Source organism: Petaurus breviceps, unplaced genomic scaffold, assembly GCF_028583685.1.
Source record: "Petaurus breviceps papuanus isolate PSGF00001 unplaced genomic scaffold, PetGlider_PUasm1.0 126, whole genome shotgun sequence".
Taxonomy (NCBI): domain Eukaryota; kingdom Metazoa; phylum Chordata; class Mammalia; order Diprotodontia; family Petauridae; genus Petaurus; species Petaurus breviceps.
The window spans coordinates 58,318,300-58,338,874 of record NW_027185655.1 but is presented as its reverse complement, the minus strand read 5'-3'; the positions used below and the strand labels follow the sequence as shown (position 1 = coordinate 58,338,874).

The 20,575-nt window shown below is 36.8% G+C and overlaps 1 protein-coding gene across 1 annotated transcript in view; it reads left to right on the top strand.

Moving 5' to 3' along the window:
- Window positions 1-20,575, top strand: part of TENM3 (teneurin transmembrane protein 3) — a 3,497,142-nt gene that overhangs the window by 1,971,149 nt on the left and 1,505,418 nt on the right. The window lies entirely within an intron of this gene.

Genomic DNA, 20,575 nt, shown 5'->3' with positions numbered 1-20,575 from the left:
CATGCATGTATTTATTAGGAGCTTAATGATAACAATTGACAAAGTGTCCCAAACAACTGGGACAAACATCTCCAGTGAGACATTTGAGTTATCTTCTGCAGTGCTTTCAGGCTTGCAAAGTTTCATATGCATTTGATGCCTCTGATCATATAAGCCCTCTGATACAGGCACTATGGTATTATGATTCCCTTTTTTACAAATGAAACCTACTTGAGATTAAGTAATTTATTAGTGTTGGGCAAGATTTGAATCCAAGGCTCTCCTTAACCCCAAATCCACTGTTTTTTCCACCATGCCACAGCATGTCTAGGAAAAAGCAATTTAGATTCCTTGGGTAAATTGTGATTGTAGGTATACTGTCCAAGATTTAAGACAAATGATATACAAGGATAAAGAGTATACTCATTTAGTCTACAGTATTCTGGCCCAGCATGGTTGTTTAGGGGGAGGAGGTGATGCAAAGTTAGCAGAAAAAGATGACTGCATGGCTGTAACCCAGGAGACATAAAGAGTTTTGGGGAAAGACAATGAGTTTTGATTTATATACTTGAGTTATTCATATATATGGAACATCCACTAGATGATACCCTGTGGAGCATATGAAATATAGGGCTGTAAAAAGGTTCAGAGGTCAGGGCTGGAGATGTAGATTAGGAAGTCATTTGCCTACAGGTGGTAATTGGACCATGTCTTCTTGAAAAATTGTTTAGGTCTCTAGTTCTAGTAGTTATAAGATGGAGTTAAAATTATCCTTCTTCTTTTATTCAGTGTATTTCATTATTTAGACATCATATATTAGACATAAGGATGAAATTTTTGAGTGTTAGGGTGATTAAACCCTGGAACAGACTACCAAAAAGGATTGTGATATAATCTCTGGAGGGATTTTAAAAAGAAGAGTAGTAGATGTCTGTCCAGAAAAGTTTTGATATTGATAAATCTAGAAGCAGGAGGCTAGCACAAATTATTTTTGGAGACTCTAGTGTCCCTGTCTCATGGACCTGATCCTACTTCTGATCAAGTAAGGAACTTTGACGCGCTGCATTTCTGAGCCGAGTCAGTTTACCCTTCTTCATGGAGCGTAGTAGCATTCTATGTCCCAATACTCACCACATTGGTGTCTGCCTTAGTGTAGGCACTAAATGGACTTAGCTAACAGTAGTTTGCAGCTACCCAAGTCAAAAGTAATCTATTCATTTCAGCATTCTGGTTTAAATGAACTCTTTATTATTTTTTTTTTTTTTGCTTTTTGGAGGACAATTGGAGTTAAGTGACTTGCCCAAGGTCACACAGCTAGTTTTGTGTTAAGTGTCTGAGGCCAGATTTGAACTCAGGTCCTCCTGACTTCAGGGCTGGTGCTCTATTCACTGCACCACCTAGCCACCCCTAAATGAACTCTTGATGTATCTTTGAGGTATATAATCTTGTGGTAATTCTATTTTCCAATAAATGCATTGAGTTATTGTTATGAACTCTTCCTGGTCATACAGTTCCATAATTTTTGAAACATTTGGATAGTTTAAGAATTTGATAGAATAACTAAGTCAACTTCAACTTTTCCCTTGCCTTTTTTTTCCTCTAGGAATATGTTACCAAGGTTTTTATGGCCATTTGTTTTTGGTAATGATTTGGAGTTTGTTTAATCTATTTATTCTTTTTTTTAATAAGCTATTCTTGTGAAGACTTGATTAGTGCTATAAAGAATTTTTCTTTACTTCTCTGACTTTTCTCATCTTTTCTTTAATTGTTCTATGTTGTGTGTCTTTGGCAATGCAAGTTCTCCCTTTATCAGCAGTTTCGGTTTCCATTCTAAGGCCTTTCACATATCTCCACTTATCTTCTCTGACATTGCTTTTATAAAGTTTCTTATAGTTCCTTTTTGTTTTTTTTCCTCAATATTCAATTTATCTTATTCAGGATATTTCTCTATCAGTCTACATATAAATTATCGAACAAAGTCAAGTTGCTTTGTCTGATTTTCCATATTAACACTTCAAAAGAACCAAAAGTATTCATGATGTGTGTGTGCGCACATGTGCGTGTGCACACACACACACAGAATATTACCTAAATAACTACTGTCTATATAAGTCATAGCATCATTGACTTAGAGTTCGAAGGAAAATTGAAGGCTATATAGTTCAAACTTCTCATTTTAACAGACTTAGTCTAGAGATTATTTCAAGCCGAAATGTATAAAAATCATTCTGTCTGTCTATATACCTGGGCAACATGGTATACAGTATAAAAGATTGGTCTTAGAGTCAGTAAGACCTGGTTCATCTGACATACTCTGTCTGTGTGGTCATGGGGAAAACACCTTACCTTTCAGTGTCCCAAGCTAAACCCAAAGTCTTTGAGTTACAGATGGAATTTTTATTAGAGTTAATGGAGCAAATTTCCATACTGACAATCCACTGTATAGATGAAATAAAAGCTCTTTCCCCAAACCATACATGCAGTTAGTTATGCGTGCATGCATCTTTACGTGTTGTTTAGTCTTTTTTCCAGTCATGTCCAACTCTTCATGACACTATGTGGGTTTTTTGTTTTGGTTTATTTTTTCTTTTGTTTTGGATTTTTGTGGGTTGTTGGTTTTTTTTTCCTGAAGATACTGGAATGGTTTGTCACTTCCTTCTACAGCTCATTTTAACAGATGAGGAAACTGAAACAAACAAGTTAATGACTTATCCAAGGTCACAAAGCTAGTAAGTGTCTGCATCCAGATTTTAACTCAGTAAATTGAGTCTTCCTCACTCCAGGACTAACATTCTATCCGTTGCACCACCTAGTTGCTACACACATACATACATATACATACACACATGCATGGATACATAAATATACACATACATATAAGTATATGTGCGTGTAACATTCTCACCCTTTTTTGTGTAATGGCTCCCTTTGGCATTCTGGAAATACGTATGAACACTAACTCAGAATAGTGCGTTAGAAACATAAAATACAATTGTCAATATACATATATATAAAGATATATTGTATGTGATATAGGTACCTATGTTATACACATATATGTATATATGTATATACACAGTACATATACTTTTTTCAATATTTCATAGATTCTAGGTTAATAATTCTTGCTATAGATGGGAAGATTTTCCAAATGTTCCAGTTTACAAATATTATACTAATTGCTTCATGTCTGATAGCAATGCAGAGCTGCTTTAATGGGTTCCATTTCTGACCTGGGTCATTTCACCCTCCTCCCCACTCCTGGGAGGTCACCACATTGGTCCCATACTTGATGTAGACAGCCAGTTGGTTTAGCCCACTGAAGCTCAGAACTCCAGAGATCAAGAGATCCACGAGCCACAGAACACCCCCTCCCCCAGTAACAATAGCAGGGATTATTGTCATGTGCCAGTCATGCTTTTGCAGGGAAAGAAGGGGATGGAGACTATCACTAACATTTGAACAATTTTGATTTATTAAAAATAATCTGGGTTTATATCTCCAGAAAAGATATGCATATTCTAGGTAAAGGAAATGGTTCAACCTTACATTCCACTGTTTAACATTACATTCATAGCTGATTCCAACCCTCCTTTTTTATACCTTTAGGAAGAAAATGCATTTTACTCCTATCATAGTATCTGTTAACAAACCTTCAATAAATTCAAGGATGACAAAGAAACACTTTCTACTTTAAAAATCATTGCTTTATCTGAGGCTATATTTTGTTCCATTTAAATATTCTTTAGCAATTGTCAATAAAATATTTTAGTATGTCACACGCTGCCTAATTGATACACCACTGTGTCTCCCTAGAGAAAGAACATCGTAAAATAGCTTACAGTTGGCTCCCTCAATAATTCAGTGTCCCTGTTGTGTTGAAACATACTGGGAAGAGCTAAAGCTGTAGTTTTGATTAGCACAGACAAAGGAGTCCAAAATGCTCCTTGGTCTTGAATTGTTCCATTAATCAATAATTCAGCTCCAAGGTTGCCACAGGAGTTCACAGGAGAGATCTTGTGCTTTTCAGTGTCTAGAGAGTGAGTCATCTTGGAAGTTTCTGTCTCCCCCATGTCTGTTGTAATGAATATTACAAATAGACACTTGAGAATGAGGTTAGTAATCACTCGAGATCAGGCAAGGTACTATCTTTGATAGTGTTCTGTTGGCTGTCACCTGGCTAACAGCTATTGATGTTCTCAGAAGATAACTGGCAGAGTTGAAACCCAATGGGTACTGTGGACTTACACTGATGGGTTAACAGGGCTTTTTCTTTTCGGTGACAGGGAAGTTAGAGGTTCGTCATTGTTAATTTTTTTAAATTTATTTTCCCCCAAATTACATGTTAAAACAATTTTTAAATGTTTGGTTTAAAAAAAAAATATTTTGAGTTCCAAATTCCATCCCTCCCTCCCTGTCTCCCTTCCTTTCCCCTCACTGAGATGGTAAGCAATTAGGTGTAGGTTATACTCGTGCAATCATGTAAAACATTTCCATTTTAGTCATTTTGTATAAGAAGACTAGAATAAAAGAAAAAGCTTCAGTCTATATGCAAACAATATCAGTTCTTTCTCTGGAGGCAGATAGCATGCTTATTCCTTTGGAAATGTCTTGCATCATTGTGTTGCTGAGAATAGCTAAGTCACTCACAATTCTTTGTCATACAATATTGCTTTCACTCTGTACAATGTTCTGGTTCTGCGTACTTCACTTTTCATCAGTTCATGTAAGTCTTCACTGTTCATTTTTAGAGATGCAATGCATGACTATTAGATACAGTTTAAAATATATTTTTTAGAATAGAGACTGCATGGTATAGTAGATAGAAACCAAACCTCAAAGCCAGGAAGACCTGCATTTGAGTGTCATTTCTGACACATACTGTATTTTCTTGGGCAAGTGACAAACTCATATTGATCTAGACAACTCTCTGAGGTTATGTTACAAACAAGGGGCCAGTCAACATTGGTAGAGTTTCCTCACCTGGAAGTTCTCTATAGAAATAGTTCTCTTAGTTTTAGTCCCAGGACAACTTTGCACTCATGAATATTATTCAAGACTCACTTCCCAAGAACTTTGGTTTGCATGTGTTGTATCTATCAGTATTTACTGTATTAGAAATTATAAATCTTAATGTTATTACAAAAATACTTTTGACCTAGAGTCTTGGGGGAATTCCACCCTCCCCTTTGATCTCACTTTTAGAACTGCTACTCTATACCAGTGAAATTGCAGGTGCAGTCCCTGTCCCTGTTTGTGTGATTTAAAAGAATCAATCAGAAGTGAGCGTGAAAGATGTAAGCCTAATAATAATTCTGGTTCTCTATGGAAATAGCAAATTGCAAATACTGATTAAGTAGCATTTATTCCATGCTTAAAAGGCCAGTATTTAATACTTTGTGCTATATTCAGTGAAACAGGAAAATAAATGTAGAAGAAAATCTAAAGCTATAATGCATAGAATAATAGGTAGAAGAGATTGCATCTCTATATTAAGATAACCATGAAATTCTGATCTGAATGAGAACAAACACGAAGAAAGTATTCATTTGGTTATTAATTCGAGAAACAATTTGCCATTTCTGAAGTATGATGAAAGGAGATTATAGGGTTTGATTTTTAAGCATGTAGTTTTTTCAAATGTGTATATAGTAATCTCATTATACCTGTGGTGTAAATTTAGATGAAAAATAATCTTTCTAGTTGTGCTTTTTTTATTCAGTGAAGTCCCTGCCCACCCTTAGGTTTTGTTTCCCCTGTTGGCAAATGTACTCTCCTGGAGATTTGTGTCCAGGCCTATTCTATTACTAATAGTTAAACCTGACAAACAAGGTGAGATCTTGTCTCACAATGCAGATCAATAGTGAGTAAGACATAGTTATGCTCAATTAGGTAGATAGGATATTTTCTCTGAGCATGTGGACAGAGTACTTCTTCAAGCTGGGACAGAATGATGGACTTTGAATCAGCAGAGATGACATATGGAAGCATCTCACCATCCCTAGGCACACCAAGCACAGGAGTATGCCTCTTTCATAGAGTGTAAACATTATGTGCTGCTGTGCTTGTAGTGAAGACCCCAGTGATTTATAGTACAGCTGTGAGAGCTTTACTCAACAAGAGAGCAGGAAGCAGATGAAGACCCAGCAGCAGCAAAGACTAGGGAGGGCAAGCCGACAAACTTGCCAAGTGCCACAAAGGAACTCCAGCAGTTCCCCCATTTTTCAAGTGATGGTTTCCTTTTAGATGTTGTTTTTTTTTAAAAGAGGTCTAACTGTTTCTCCTAACACATACACATGATAGTCCTATATGTTTGCATTCATTTGTGTGTTAAAGATATACCTATGTGTGTCTATAGATATAGAGATATAGGTGAGGTAGATATAGACTAGACCTGGGACTCTTGATGTAGGAAATTACCTCTACCAATAATAGTCTATATGTTTTCTACAATTTACAATTACAATCTCAGAGAGTTGTCTAGTATACTATTAGATATATAGATATAGATAGCACATAGACTGGACCTGGAACTCTGATGATATAGGAAACTACCTCTACCAATAATAGTCTGTATATTTTCTACAATCTACAATTACAGTCTCAGAGAATTGTCTAGTATACTAACAGATGGAGTAACTTACCTAATTAAATAGTGTATGTGTATGTATATATCTATTTATTTGTGTGTGTGTATATATATGTGCAGAATATCCATGTAACTATATACACATATATGTTTCTGTGTGTATGTATATTTAGGCCAAACCTATGACTTTACTGATGTAAGAGAATCCCAATCAGGAACTTCCTCTACAAGGCAGATTGGTATGTATTCTCTAATATACTGTCTTATAGAGTTGTCTAGTGCACTAATAAATTAATTACCCAGTTAAACAGCTGCATGTATATGTGTTGTGTATCTGTTGTATATGCAGTATACATGCATGTATACACATGTATGTCTACACACAAGTGTTTATATGTATATCTAGGCCAAACTTATGGCTTCACTGGTACAGAGAAGTCCCAGTTGGGAATTACTTCTATAAAGCAGATTGGTACATAATCTCCAATTTATGTTTTTAGAGAGTTTCCTGAGCAAACAGAACTTGGAGTGAATACAGCCAAGGTCCCTTAGCTACTGTGTGTCAGACAGGAGACTTAAACCTAGGTGTCCTTAATTCTAAGGCCAGCTCTTTCTCCAAAATACCACACAGACTCATGTAGTACAATTAGTGATGGGGTGCTTGGGATCTATGTTTGTAATATCAGTTTGTAATACCAATTTGTAATATCAGTAATGGTGGGGTGCTTGGGATCTATATTTGTATAGTCTGTAAAACTTTGTACCATCAATTTGTAAAAGCAGTTTGTAAAATCACACTCCATCCCCACCCCCTCCCTAGTCTCAGAGCATTAACTCTGCCCCTTCTCCCACTCCCCCACCCCCCCAGCTTCAGACAAATAATAATGCCTGGCAAAAGCTCATGAATTGTTTATCTCAGCTTAGAACAATGACAAGCCACACCTATCAATCCTTCACAGAAGTATCTACAAACATTCCAGCTTAGGCAACTATTATCTCCCCCTTGTATAGTGTCCCGCTGCCCCCATGAATCCTTCAATACCCCATCTCTAGGTTAACTCCTTAAGCAATTATCTCTCCCTAACCTTGGTTACCAGACATCAATCCTGTCAAGCATGACACTGATGGGTGGCAGACTGGGCACTTCTCCATCAGCCCTTGACCACTTAGTGACATTTCAAGCCTAAAACCACACCTCCAGGTAGCCCCCCACCCACCACCCACCCCCTCGTGGGCTTTTTCCTAGTGAATCATGGGCACTATGCCTGCAAAGTTACATAAAGCTTGTATGCCCCTTTAAACACCAGCCCCACCTTAACTCCTCCCTAATCCCACCCTCTTCTCACCCGGTCAGCCTAATTGACATTCAATTAGGCTTGAGCTGAATCCTTTCAATACTGAATTGCAGGCTCTCTGGTCTTATATAAGATCAGAGTTCCTGCTGAACCTAATAGCCAACCCTCATCATTAGGATATTTTATTTTATTTTATTTTTTTAAGTGTGTGAGTTTGGAAAAGTAGGAAGAGGTCATATTGTAAAGGACTCCATTTATCTATCTATCTATATATCTATCTTGCTTTTTGCAGAGAAGTTAGGGTTAAGTGACTTGCCGAAGGTCACATGGCTAGTTTTTGTGTTAAGTATCTGAGGCTGGATTTGAACTCAGGTCCTCCTGACTCCAGGGCTGGTGCTCTATTCACTGCGCCACGTAGCTGCCCCACTTAGGATATTTTAAATAAAAAATAAGAGTATCATGGATTTATTGGCAAAGGGAAAACTAGAGGTCATCTAATCTAACCCCCTCCTTTTAGGGATGAGTAAACTGAGGCTCTATGCAGTTGTGACAATGGGCATTGACTCTGGAGACAGAAGACCAAGATACAAATATAGCTTCTTATTATTATTATGATTATATTTTATATATAATTATTATATGTTTATATATAATTATTATATGTTTATATATATATACCATTCTTCTTATTATTATTATCTCTGTGACCTTGGGGAAAATCACTTAAATTCTCTGACCCTTAGGTTTCTCAATGAGGGGGGTAACATGAGGGGGTTGAGTTACATGGCTTCTGCTATGCCTTCCTATTCTAGATCTATGACACTATGACTGAGAGCAGCCTTGCCCATGATTCTGCAAGTGGGAAAGTATGGAGGTAGGATGTGAGCCCAGGCCCTCTGATGTCAAATCCAATATTTTTTCCAGTCTTCCATTGAAAAGAAATATTTTGAAATAATTATGTGCCCTTCAGGAGTTTGGGGTCTTTAGATGAGTAGCCATTGTTACGTTACATGTAAGTCGTGGAGAGCAGATAGAAAAATATGTATTATTATACTTAGTAGCATATTTCAAAGTGAACTTTGCCCCATAAAAATAGACAGCTCAGAGTATTTATTTCCCAATCAATAAAACAATAGTGACATGAATCAACATTATCCTGGACACATGAGAATCCTATACTTAGTTCAGAATTTTGAGGAGATATTGCAAACAGTGACTTCTTCAAATAAATTTTATCATATTTTACTCATAAACTTAGAATATACAGGGGGAATCTTTCCTTTAAGCAGAAACATGAAAATGGTATTGATATATTACAACAGGGGTGGGAAAGCAGACTATGATTGAATATAAATTGCTTAAGGGCAGGTGTTCATTTCTGTGAGATACTCAATGCCTACTACAAAGGTAGTAGTTTTAGACAGGTAGTAGGTGCCTCAAAATGTTTGTCAGAATGAATCAAAAGCAATGAAGTTCTCAGTGTCCTGCTATTGACATGCTGGTTGTGGGACCCTAGACCCTGTCTGTGTAACCTCTCAGAGTCCTAGGCAATTATCTAAAACCATAATCTGTAAACAAATGTGAGTCTATTCTGGTAGAGGGAATTTTTTTTTCCAGTAGAAGTTCCCTATGCCAATAAAATCAGAGATCAGTCTAGAAACAAACATAACACACACACACACACACACACACACACACACAAATCCAAGATAGGCATTCAAAAAAAAAAAAAGAACAGTGTATCATTGATAGTGTGCTATGAGTTTATGTGAATGTGGAACACATCAGCAATGAACATAACCAGATTTTTTTTAATGAAGACTATTTCATGAAGAAAGGTAGTACTTCTAAAGAGCCGTTCCTTCTTTAAAATAATGTCAGCCATTTTCTTTGTATTCAGAGAGTTACTTAGCCCAAAATTTCAACACATTCTTAAAGTCTTTCGTAACTATTTAATGACATTACATTTATCTTTCAAGCAAAAGTTCTATGCCATCTTTGGTCCTGATGCCCCTATACTAATGAATATGTATGAAGGAGAAAAATATATGCGCTATCTGGACAGAATCACTACATCTGAAATAACCCTTGACAAACTATTTACTCTGAAGGATTCTAGCCTTTATACTGTATACTATATGTGAATGAGTGCTGGTGAGACAGAGAAAAATCATCTCACTCTGCAGGCTTACCATGCTTTTGCCCAGATGCCAAGCATCTGCTTATAACATCTTTTGCTACTAAACCAATAACATCTTTTGCTACTAAAGCAAATAACTGGAAAAGCTTTGAAATTCTAACCAGTGGAATCTCATTGATTATACCCTTCAACAGAATTTTTTGAAGGACATTCATATAATTGTAAATAATAATTTTATTAGTGATCCCACCAAGCCACGTAGATGACTCCACATGAATCTCCTGGGAAATGAAGATAATTACCTAATAAATACAAGCAGACTTAACTACAAGAAGATTCCCTACAAAGAGATTTAGAATTATTATGATTACTGTCATTATTATTGTTACAATCACAGCAGCATTCTGTTGTTGGTTCTACCCACAGCAGCAGAATCATTATAAAAGCATTATGATATTTGTCTGGAACAATCCACAGTTAATGCACACAAGGGTGTGGTATCCAAGTGAAGAAACTCCAGGTTTTTCTTCGTGTGAGGAAGAAATAGCCAACTTTTAAAAATACTGACTATAAACCAAGACCTGAGAAGACTAACAGGTGAAACTAGTCACCTTAAGGGCACTGTGGCTGCAAACCTGACTTTAATGACATTCTTTTTTAAAAAATATTTCTCCATGGGGGCAGCTAGGTGGTGCAGTGAATAGAGCACTGGCCCTGGAGTCAGGAGGGCATGAGTTCAAATCCAGCCTCAGACATTTAACACCAAAACTAGCCATGTGACCTTGGGCAATTACTTAAACCCAATTGCCCCCCAAAAGGTAAAAAAAAAAAAAGCAAAAAAATAAAAATATTTCTCCAATGAAATTCTTTATTTGCAATATATTTCTCCAATGAAATTCTTTATTTGCAATATATTACTCCAATGGAATTCTTTATTTGAAATATGTTGCAATGAATGAATGGTTATCCACTTAAATTCTTTGTGTATGCTAGTATTCTGTGACTTAAAACCATTCAGCATTACTGAGAAAATATCACAATGAAATATGAGGCTTTGTTTTACAGAAAAGTTATGGGACTTCTAAAAAATTTTATAATTTCACATAGAGAATTTTGCTCACTCTTCTCTGCCAGTTTAACTCAGGATTCGTCTCATTGTAAATTTGTAGTAATATTGCACTAGTACAATGGATCAGTTTTATGAGCTGTCCATTTAATCACATTTTGTGGTTTGGGCAATCAGTATTCTTCACTCTCCTTTTTTTCTTATGTGGATAGTTAGGGGAAACACTTTTGAGTGATTGTGAAAATTGTTCATAATGTTTCAAGGTTTAATGCAATCAACATAGTGTCATCTACGAAAAGGAGAATCTGGAAGACCTTACAATCTCTGATGGATCATCTAGCTTGATGATGACAGGTACAAAAGTAGTATAAAAGATATCATCCATGGGGGGAGGCTAAGTGGCACAGTGAATAGAGCACCGGCCCTGGAGTCAGGAGGACCTGAGTTCAAATCTGGCCTCAGACACTTGACACACTTACTAGCCGTGTGACTTTGAGCAAGTCACTTAACCCCAATTGCCCTCCAAAAAAACCAAAAAAATACATCCTCCATGGAATATATATATATGATTATAAGAGGAGGTGGAGCAATGGTATAACAAGAACAATCAGTAATAGATAGTCCCAATGCTGTACTGGTATCTCTATAATGTTAAAAGATCAAGAGAAAGACTTTTAGCATCTTAGTTAGAGCCCCTATGGATGAAATGTGGGAGTATCTGGATAAATATGAGGAGAATTTGATTGTTTTTTGTTCCATTGAAGAATATACCCACTCTGATGAGCTTATGAACCCATGTAAGAATTGACAAAAAATAGTATATCCCATTGTGTCCGTTGCGCAAATAAAAGAGGTACCACTGGCATTATACAACCACAAAGATATTGCTTCAACTGCTAAAGGGAAAGCTATTGTGGTCAGAATAATGGAGTAGTGAAATGCCCAAACTAACAGTAGAAGGGATGTATTCAAGCACTGGTTCTCAAACTTTTTGGTCTCAGGACCCCTTTGCTGTCTTAATTATTGGTTTGTGTGGTTTGGTTAATGTTGACTACACCTCACAAAAGCTTTTGCTTATGTGGGCTATACCTATTAAAACTTTATTTGAAATTAAAATATTTTAGTATTTTTATGAAAATTATTTTGACCTTATAGACTCCTTCAAAGGGTCTTGGGTATCTATAGGCTTCCACAGAACATATCTTGAGAACTGCTGTATTAATGAATTCCTCTCAAAGTTAAAAAAAAAAGAAGCAAAACTGCTTGGAGTAAATGCCTGCAAAAGTTTTTGTTTGTTTGTTTTTATCCCCTAGTAGTGTAAGACCTATGTTCATGAATGGCTTACAACTAAATGAAACACTTTATAGATAAAGATTTCCTTTTGTAGAGGTAGAAATAATTGGGATGTGTATGTATATGTGTGTATGTATATATTAGGTGAAGCCTTCATAGAGTCCATAGTGGGAAGGGAGTACAGTCCAGTAGAATGAACCCTAGCTCTCAGACAGAAGTTCTTGGTCTTTCACTGTGTCACAAACCCCTTTGAAAGCAGTCTGGTGAAATTTATTGATCCTTTCTCAGAATTATGTTTTTAAGTACATGAAATAAAATACATGGGATTGCAAAGGAAATTAATTACATTGAAATAAAAAAGATATATTTTTTCCCCATCCAAGTTCACAGACTCTCTGAAATCTTTCTGTAAACCGTGGATCCCACATTAATAACTGTGGCTCTAGAGTCTAAGGAGCCAGATACAAATACCAATTCTGATACTTAAAGTCCAAAATGACTTAAGTCAAAGTCCAAAATGATTCCTAACTTTAAGGCATTTACATTCCAAGGTGGGTGGGGTGATATATAAACATATAAGCACACAAAAGATCATTTGAGGGAGGAGAAGGAACTTACAATAGGGAGACCTTCCATAACCATCTCTCTCCCTCATTACTTTCCTATCCTAGGTCATATTTCCCCGCCTAGCTAACCTAACAAATCAATTTATGCTTGGGAGTGATAATGTTTGAATATGTTAATACTGGTGAAGAAAAGAACATTAGCTCTTGATTCAGAGGACCTGAACTCAAACTGCATGTCTAATGCTTACTGTGCAAGCATGGGCTCTTCACTTAACTCTTTTGTCCCGAGTTTCCTCATCTGTAATAAGAGAGGGTTAATTTTAATGGGGGTCAAGAGAAGGAGGAAAGGAACAAGTGTTTTTTAGGTGCCTACTACATGTCAAGCATTGTATGAAGTACTTTACACATATCTCATTTGATCCTCCCAGCTCTCTGAGATAGGTGCTATTATTATCCCCATTTAACAGTGGAGAAAACTAAGGCAGACAGTAGTTAAGTGGCTTACCCAGGATCATATAACTAGTAAATGTCTCAAGTTGGGTTTGAACTCAGGTCTTCTTGACTTCAGGCCCAGTGCTCTATCCACTGTTCCACCTGGATCTCTCTCTCCCTCTTCCTCTCCTATCTATTTCCATATCTACCTACCTGTCTATCCACATATGTATGTATATTACATATATATATATAAATATATATATATACATAAACATATAATGCTTATTATAAACTAATGGTTATGATTGAGAACTATTCCAATATTATTCCAAACCAACGAAGTCAGCCATGACTGGTGTCCAGTGAGAATAAACTGCTGTTTCTGCTTTATTCTAGGTCAGGGAAGTAATAGTGATCTACTCCCCAAGGAAACTCAGGGAATCCCCTTCTGATTCATCAGCCTGCCCTTGAACTCAGGTCTTTCTGACTCTAGGCCCGATGCTTTTGCAATGTGCCATCTAACTGACTTCTGAGTCAGTTAGAATTCAAGTTAGAGGAGCTCTGTCATCCTATAATTTCTTCTAAATAGCATTTAGTCTTTATCGGGGAATTTCAGTGACAATTCAAAGGGATGATTCAATTTATTTAAATAATCATTTAGAGGTATTTTTAGGAATTGTGGCTATGGAGGGCTAGTGGGATGGGGAGGAATGCCTCAGGTATTCCTCAAATAATGTCACGTATAAATATCTATCGATTAAACAAATATAGGGACTAGTTATATCAGTGTAGTGTCAGGTAAAGAACATTGTAACACCTGAGTTCCCATGCAAGTTTCTCTCCTTCTTAACTATGTGATCTTGAGAAGTAATAGACCCTCTCAGGCTCCTTTTTCCTATTTATTAAATGGGGAACATTCATTTTAAGTGATATAGAGTATTAAAAAAAAGTCTTCTTGGGGTGGCTAGGTGGCACAGTGAGTAGAGCACCAGCCCTGGAATCAGGAGGAACTGAGTTCAAATACAGCCTCAGACACTTAACACAAAAACTAACCATGTGACCTTGGGCAAGTCTCTTAACCCCAATTGCCCTCCAAAAAAGGTCTTCTAGTAGTAGTAACCCCTAGTAATTGATCTCATTAGAATCAGGGGACCTGCCATGGCTACCATATAAGATTACTGTAAAGATTATACAAAAACATAGGAAACAGAACATGTTTAATAAACTTTAGATCTCTCTATACAAAGATAGTTGCTATTTCCATTAAAGACTGTTTCTGTATTGTTTTTTTGATGAATAAGTAGGGAAAGGGAACAGGCCTAATGATTTTCTGATGCCTTGGGTTAGTAGGAAACAAGAATTTTCAGTCTTTGATGGCTCAAGAGTTAATCTTTGTTTTGTTTTATTTTTTGGAAGGGGGAAGGCAAGGCAATTGGGGTTAGTTAAGTGACTCAGCCAAGGTCATACAGCTAGTTAAGTGTCAAGTGTGTGAGGTCGGATTTGAACTCAGGTCCTCCTGAGTCCAAGGCCAGTGTTCCATTCACTGTGCCATTTAGCTGCCCCAAGAGTTAATCTTTGGAAACTGACTTCTACAGCCCTAGAAGCTGCAGTTTCCCCATATTTGAAGTTTATTGATCCCAGATGAGAGTGAGGCCATTTAGAGGAATTTACAAAGCACCTTTTAAAAGATGAATGAACACAACATTAAAACAAACATACATAATTTGAAAATAATTTGGGGGAATTTACATTATTTGGACAAATTGAAATAGGCCCCTCTACATGAGATTTCCAGGAGCCAGATGGCGGTGTGGTATATTGGAGGGGGTCCAGAATTGCTTTTGTGTTAATTGATATAGTGTGTTAAGAAAGGTCTCTGGAGAAGAGTATCCCCAGGTAGTTGATTGCTTTGGAATTCCAACAGAGAGGAAATGTGTCAGATGAGAAGGGAAACATAAGTTACTGAGTAGTAATGCTTCAGATTGGGCTGGTTAATTTTATCACTGAAAATTCAGGACAATGTTTCAAAAAAATCAAAAAGATATTTCTGAGACAGGAATAGGAATTGGTAAAGGACTGAAGTAAATTAGCAGTGTGCAAGCCCAGTTTGACTTCCCTTTGGTGTGCAAAAAAGCCTTTAATGTTAGAGAGAGAGTATGTAGAGCTGGGACAGGAGGTTCAAGGGCTTTGGGATTTTATTTTTTTTTTATTATTTTAAAATTCTGACCCTAATCAGCTGAGAGAAATGAGGAAAGAGATGGGACATCAGCTTGATAATCTCAAAGCATTTAGCAGCGTATCAAAAAGCTGTACCATTTAATTTGAATATTCATACCTGCTAATAGGAGTTCTTTGAAATGATGAAAGAGAGAAAAAGAGAAACAGAGACAGAAATTCCTTCATTGGTCGAGTAACTGCAGAAACTGATATTTTCTTTATGATGAGGGAGCAAGGTGCTCAAGAGAATGAATGATATCCCTCCCACTATCATGTTATTATTTTGTTTTGCTTATGTGTTTATTTTTGGTGGGTATATTTTTTAAACTCAAAAAAAAAATGAAGAGGAACCTCTGGGTGGTCAGAGAGGCAAGAAGACGGGCAAAGGAGGGAAGAAGCTAGTCCAGAATTCAAGGGCTCCCCTTTTGATTGACTTCACACTTTCACTGGTCTTGTAACTTACTTTTCCCCCAGGAGGTTAGATAAGAAATGCTTATTGCTGAAACGAAAATAAGACACTTCTCTCACTCTCCCCACCCCCTTCCTCACATTAGTCACTCTGTAAGCTTTTTAATACGACTCCCTAATATGCTGTCTGGAAGACACTGCATTTCTTGCATTTCTCTTAGCTCTTCACTGATAGTGTTCTTACCATTAAAAGAACAGTTGTCTGACCTTTCTCTAGGAGGTTAATAAAGAATGCACAGCCTCATAAGCCTGATTCAATTTCCTTTATGTGAACATGCTGCATAAGTGACCATTATAGTATTTGTCTGGTTCTCGGTGCTACGTTTTGCAGTTACTAACCTTTTATGCGAATGGCCACATCTGTTGTGCATTTGGCCCCGTAAGGTGAGACAAAGCAAAATAGATTTTCCTGAGCATTAAATCAAATTTCCACACAATGGACTCTCTAATGTGGATTTGAAATGTATCAGGTCATATATTATTTAACTGTATTGTATTTTGTATTTCAAAATTTTGTCCCACATATTCAGTTTTAATAAATGCATGAGTAGATGCAATATTTGAGCTTTATATCTTTGAAATTCAACACTTTCAACAGATTCTTCAGACTTCAAAGAATTTAATATTAGTATCATAAAAGGTCTTTTGAAGAATAATACTGAAACATAAGAAAAATGACTGCCTGAGTGTACCCTATCATTTTGAAAGTGTTTTATTGCTTTAATTTCCTGTCTTAGTAAAGTAACAAGCGGCATAATAGAAGATATATTGTTATGGAGTTTGCAATTTATTAGAAGGCTTGAGCTGGTTGAAGACTTTATGTGATGTGAAAAAGAAAACCTCTATTTAGCTGAAAAATGGAGACGAGCTACAACATTAATGTTGCAACAGCCCTGAATGGAGTGCTATCTTTGACTGATAAGTTGTCTCTACAAACCCAGTATGTTTGCATGTCATAAATCTGTGGGCATAGGTCTTGTTCCATGCTGGTTGTATGTCATTAGATTACTTGAAATCTAATGTTATTTTGTTTGCAAAGTGTCTATAAGACTGTTGCTATTGGGATTCCATAGCCCCGAAGTGCCATGAAAGCCTAAATGACCCATAATGTACATTTTCATTCATTTATTACAATCTTTTTGCATGCACAAGTGAATTTTAATCCCAAGCTTTTGTCAACCTAGTATAGTCCTGGTAAGCCTTTTAACTTAGTTTCATGTACCTCAGTGATCTTTTTACTTTTACACAGTGGCATGAAAGCATTAAGAAAGAAGGCAGGTGTTTATTCCAACCGAGACTAACAATTTGAATCTGCAGCTGAGATGGAGGAATGAATGAGTGTTGTGACACTAACTTATAGAGCTCACAAAATTCCCTCGTAAATATCCACAGTTACTTCCCTGGAAAAGGAAGTAGAGTATTCTGTAGCTATCGACAGTATGGGGAGTCAGATAGGCAGACATCAATGAATATTCTTGTAATGGAAGTTGCGTGTTTATCAGTGCAGAGCGAGAAGTACAAGAATCACACGGGCTTCCTAATCCCACCACTGTTCTCCCACCAAAGGATTACAAAACATCTGCTCCTAACAGATTGTTTGGTCTTTCCATGAAACTAAACAAAACAAAAAAATGTAATACATGCACCATGTGGCCAGGCTACTTGAAAGAACAAAAAGCTCACTTGGTCTTAAGTTTGATTCACAACAATGGTCTTGGCCAGATTTATGAACTTTTATGAGCTGGTGAATTACTTTTATGACTATTGGTTATAATTTGGATACTTTATAAACAACAGTTTTTAGTCACTTTAATTTCCCTAATTCTGGAACTGATGGAGTGAGAGTCTATCACAGGGGAAGGTTTTATGTGATCCAAATTAGCATGCCTATAACAATCAACCGTGGAGGAGCCCTCATCTAAGCAGCAGGCTGGACTACTGGAGGCTAAATGGGCGATGTGAAAGCTGAAACATTACTGGTAGCTTCTGTTATCTATGTTCATCTTTGAAAGAATAATGATTTCCAAGCTTTATTGCTAACTGATGCACAAAATATTTCCTCTGGGCTTGCCACAGACAATCCTCAGGCACATTAGGCGAGTCAACTAGAGTTAGTTCAAAGTGAATTACTTCATTTTAATCATGGTGACGGTACCCTTTCAGTCAATATGCCATAATGGCACATTGTCAAGCTTCCTTCTCTCTTCCCCTTTCTAAATGGTGCACCCTGGTCACTTTACTTTGAGGCATATTTCTCTTTTGTGCCCAGATTTTATAGATTCAACAGCTCTTTGTGACAATGAATCTTGCTTTGCCACAATTGGAATTTATATAGTTTAGCTCATTTTTTCTTCTTCTTACCTTGCCACAGTCCACAGAAAACTTTTTTTCTGTAAGAACTGAGTGAATTCTTAGTGTGATGTATTACCAATTATACGGCTATAATGAGTACCAACTTTAAAAAGCAAATAAATAATATGTTGCTCCAAGGATTACTAAAGACTGAATGTTTTTCCCACCATCCTCTTTCACAAAGAGGGAACTGAGGTTCATGGAACAGTCACATCCACCCTAATCGTCATGTAATTAACGAATTAGATGACAAAATACTCAGTCTCCCTTCAAAGTTATCGTGCATTATCCTGGAAATGTCTCCAGGTGTTGGAGTATTTTGCAATCCAGCTCCCTCTTTTTGGATACACTTGGCTGTTTCTTAGGAGACCCAGTTTCTCATTTTGGTAAATAATAATTAGTGATAAGGAAGTATGGCTTCTTTTCTTCTCAGTTTTGTGGTTGTTGTTTTATTCTGAAACCACTGAAGATTATATGTTTTTCTGCTATTATTGCTTCTTTCCAGTGCAGTGATTAGCCCCTGAACAACTAGCCTCTGAAATTCCATACTTTCATTCATGTTTTCTGACTATCTGAGGGTCCCCCTCCCCAATACACTAAAGTACTATAATTACCTCCATGCCTTTGTTAGCATAGGTTATAGAACTAATGGTAATAATAATCTTTCCCCATGGACTTCTATGTATTTATATATCTCTGATCCAATAACCATTGGGATCATAGAGATGTATTTTTTTCATTTCAGTCCTCTTGATATTGTTTTAGCCCTAGGGGGAAATCAAATGAGATACAGAACATGGTAAACTCACACAACTCTGAGGTCATTAACACCTAATTAGAAACAGAATAGAGATCCAAATGATCCTTTGGTTAACATGTGAAGAGAGATCTGAGAGTATTTAACTTCTTCCTCACCACTGTAGAGTTTACAGTCGGTAGCCACGACACTGTTGCATTTCTCAGACTCATTCTAAAATAATATTGTTAAGACGTGAATATGCTTGATTTCCCTATTGGTTTCGTTTGGTTATTGTTGATGGATTTTTAGAGCTGGCAAGAAAGAAGACAGTAATGCTCAAAAGAGCGGGTTTGGTTTGGTTTTGTTTTCCTTTAATAGAGAGAATATAATATATTGGAAAGAATACTAGTGTTGGAGCCATGAAACCTGGGTTCTAGTCCCAGGAACTGGGGATGCTCATTATCTGAGTTCACCGCAGGGGACTCAGTTCATTTCTTTGGGACACAGTTTCTGTGTCTGCAAAATGGCCTTGCTCTTTTCCCTATCTGTCTAGCAGAGTGGTTGTGCTTTGTAATCTACAAAACTGGATTATGTGATTTAAATGAGTGTTATTATAATTCTATTGCATAACATAACTCTATTAGCTCCTATGACTATTATTCATCCAAAACTTTAGAGTTTTTTTTAACTGTGATTTAATTGGTAGAGGGTACTCTCAGGTGAAGAACGCTTCTACCAATGCAGATTGATACTTTCTTTGCCATTTCTAATTTCAGAGTTGCCCACGGCACTGAGCTAGTATAGATTAGAGAGAGTATTTAGGAACCACGGCTTCCTGATTTCAAAGCCAACTCTCTATACTCTCCACCAAGCTGTCTCTCATTACAGTATTTTACTAGAAACTGGTATTGAACCTGTAGAATATATGAATCCCTAAGTCTTTATCAAATAGATGCTTTGTAGATACTTTACCCTCCCCTGTTCTATATTTGGAAAAGGTTTTTGTTTGTTTGCTTTTAACATGAAATTAGTACTCTATATTAAACCTTTTACACTTTTGTCTTGCTCTTTTCAGGGCACTGTTCTTGTTGAGATATTTTTGTACTTAGCTTCTGTCAACTACTCTGTTCATGTTACCTGCAAAGCTTTTATGCCTTCCTCAAAGAGAAATGGATGGTGGGCACACAGAACCCTGAGATGCCCCAATAAAGATTTCCCTCCAAGATGACATGGAGATAGTAATCATGTTTGGGTTTGATCTCTCAAGTTCATGAACCCAATTAAACATACTCTTCCCCCAGTTCATACATTCATCTTTCCCCCAAAGATATCTGAAAATAATCTCATTTCCCTTAGTTACTGTCTAGCAACTCAGTCAAAAAGAAAGGAAGGAACAAAAAAGGACAGGGAGGGAGGGAAAGAAGGAAGGAAGGAAG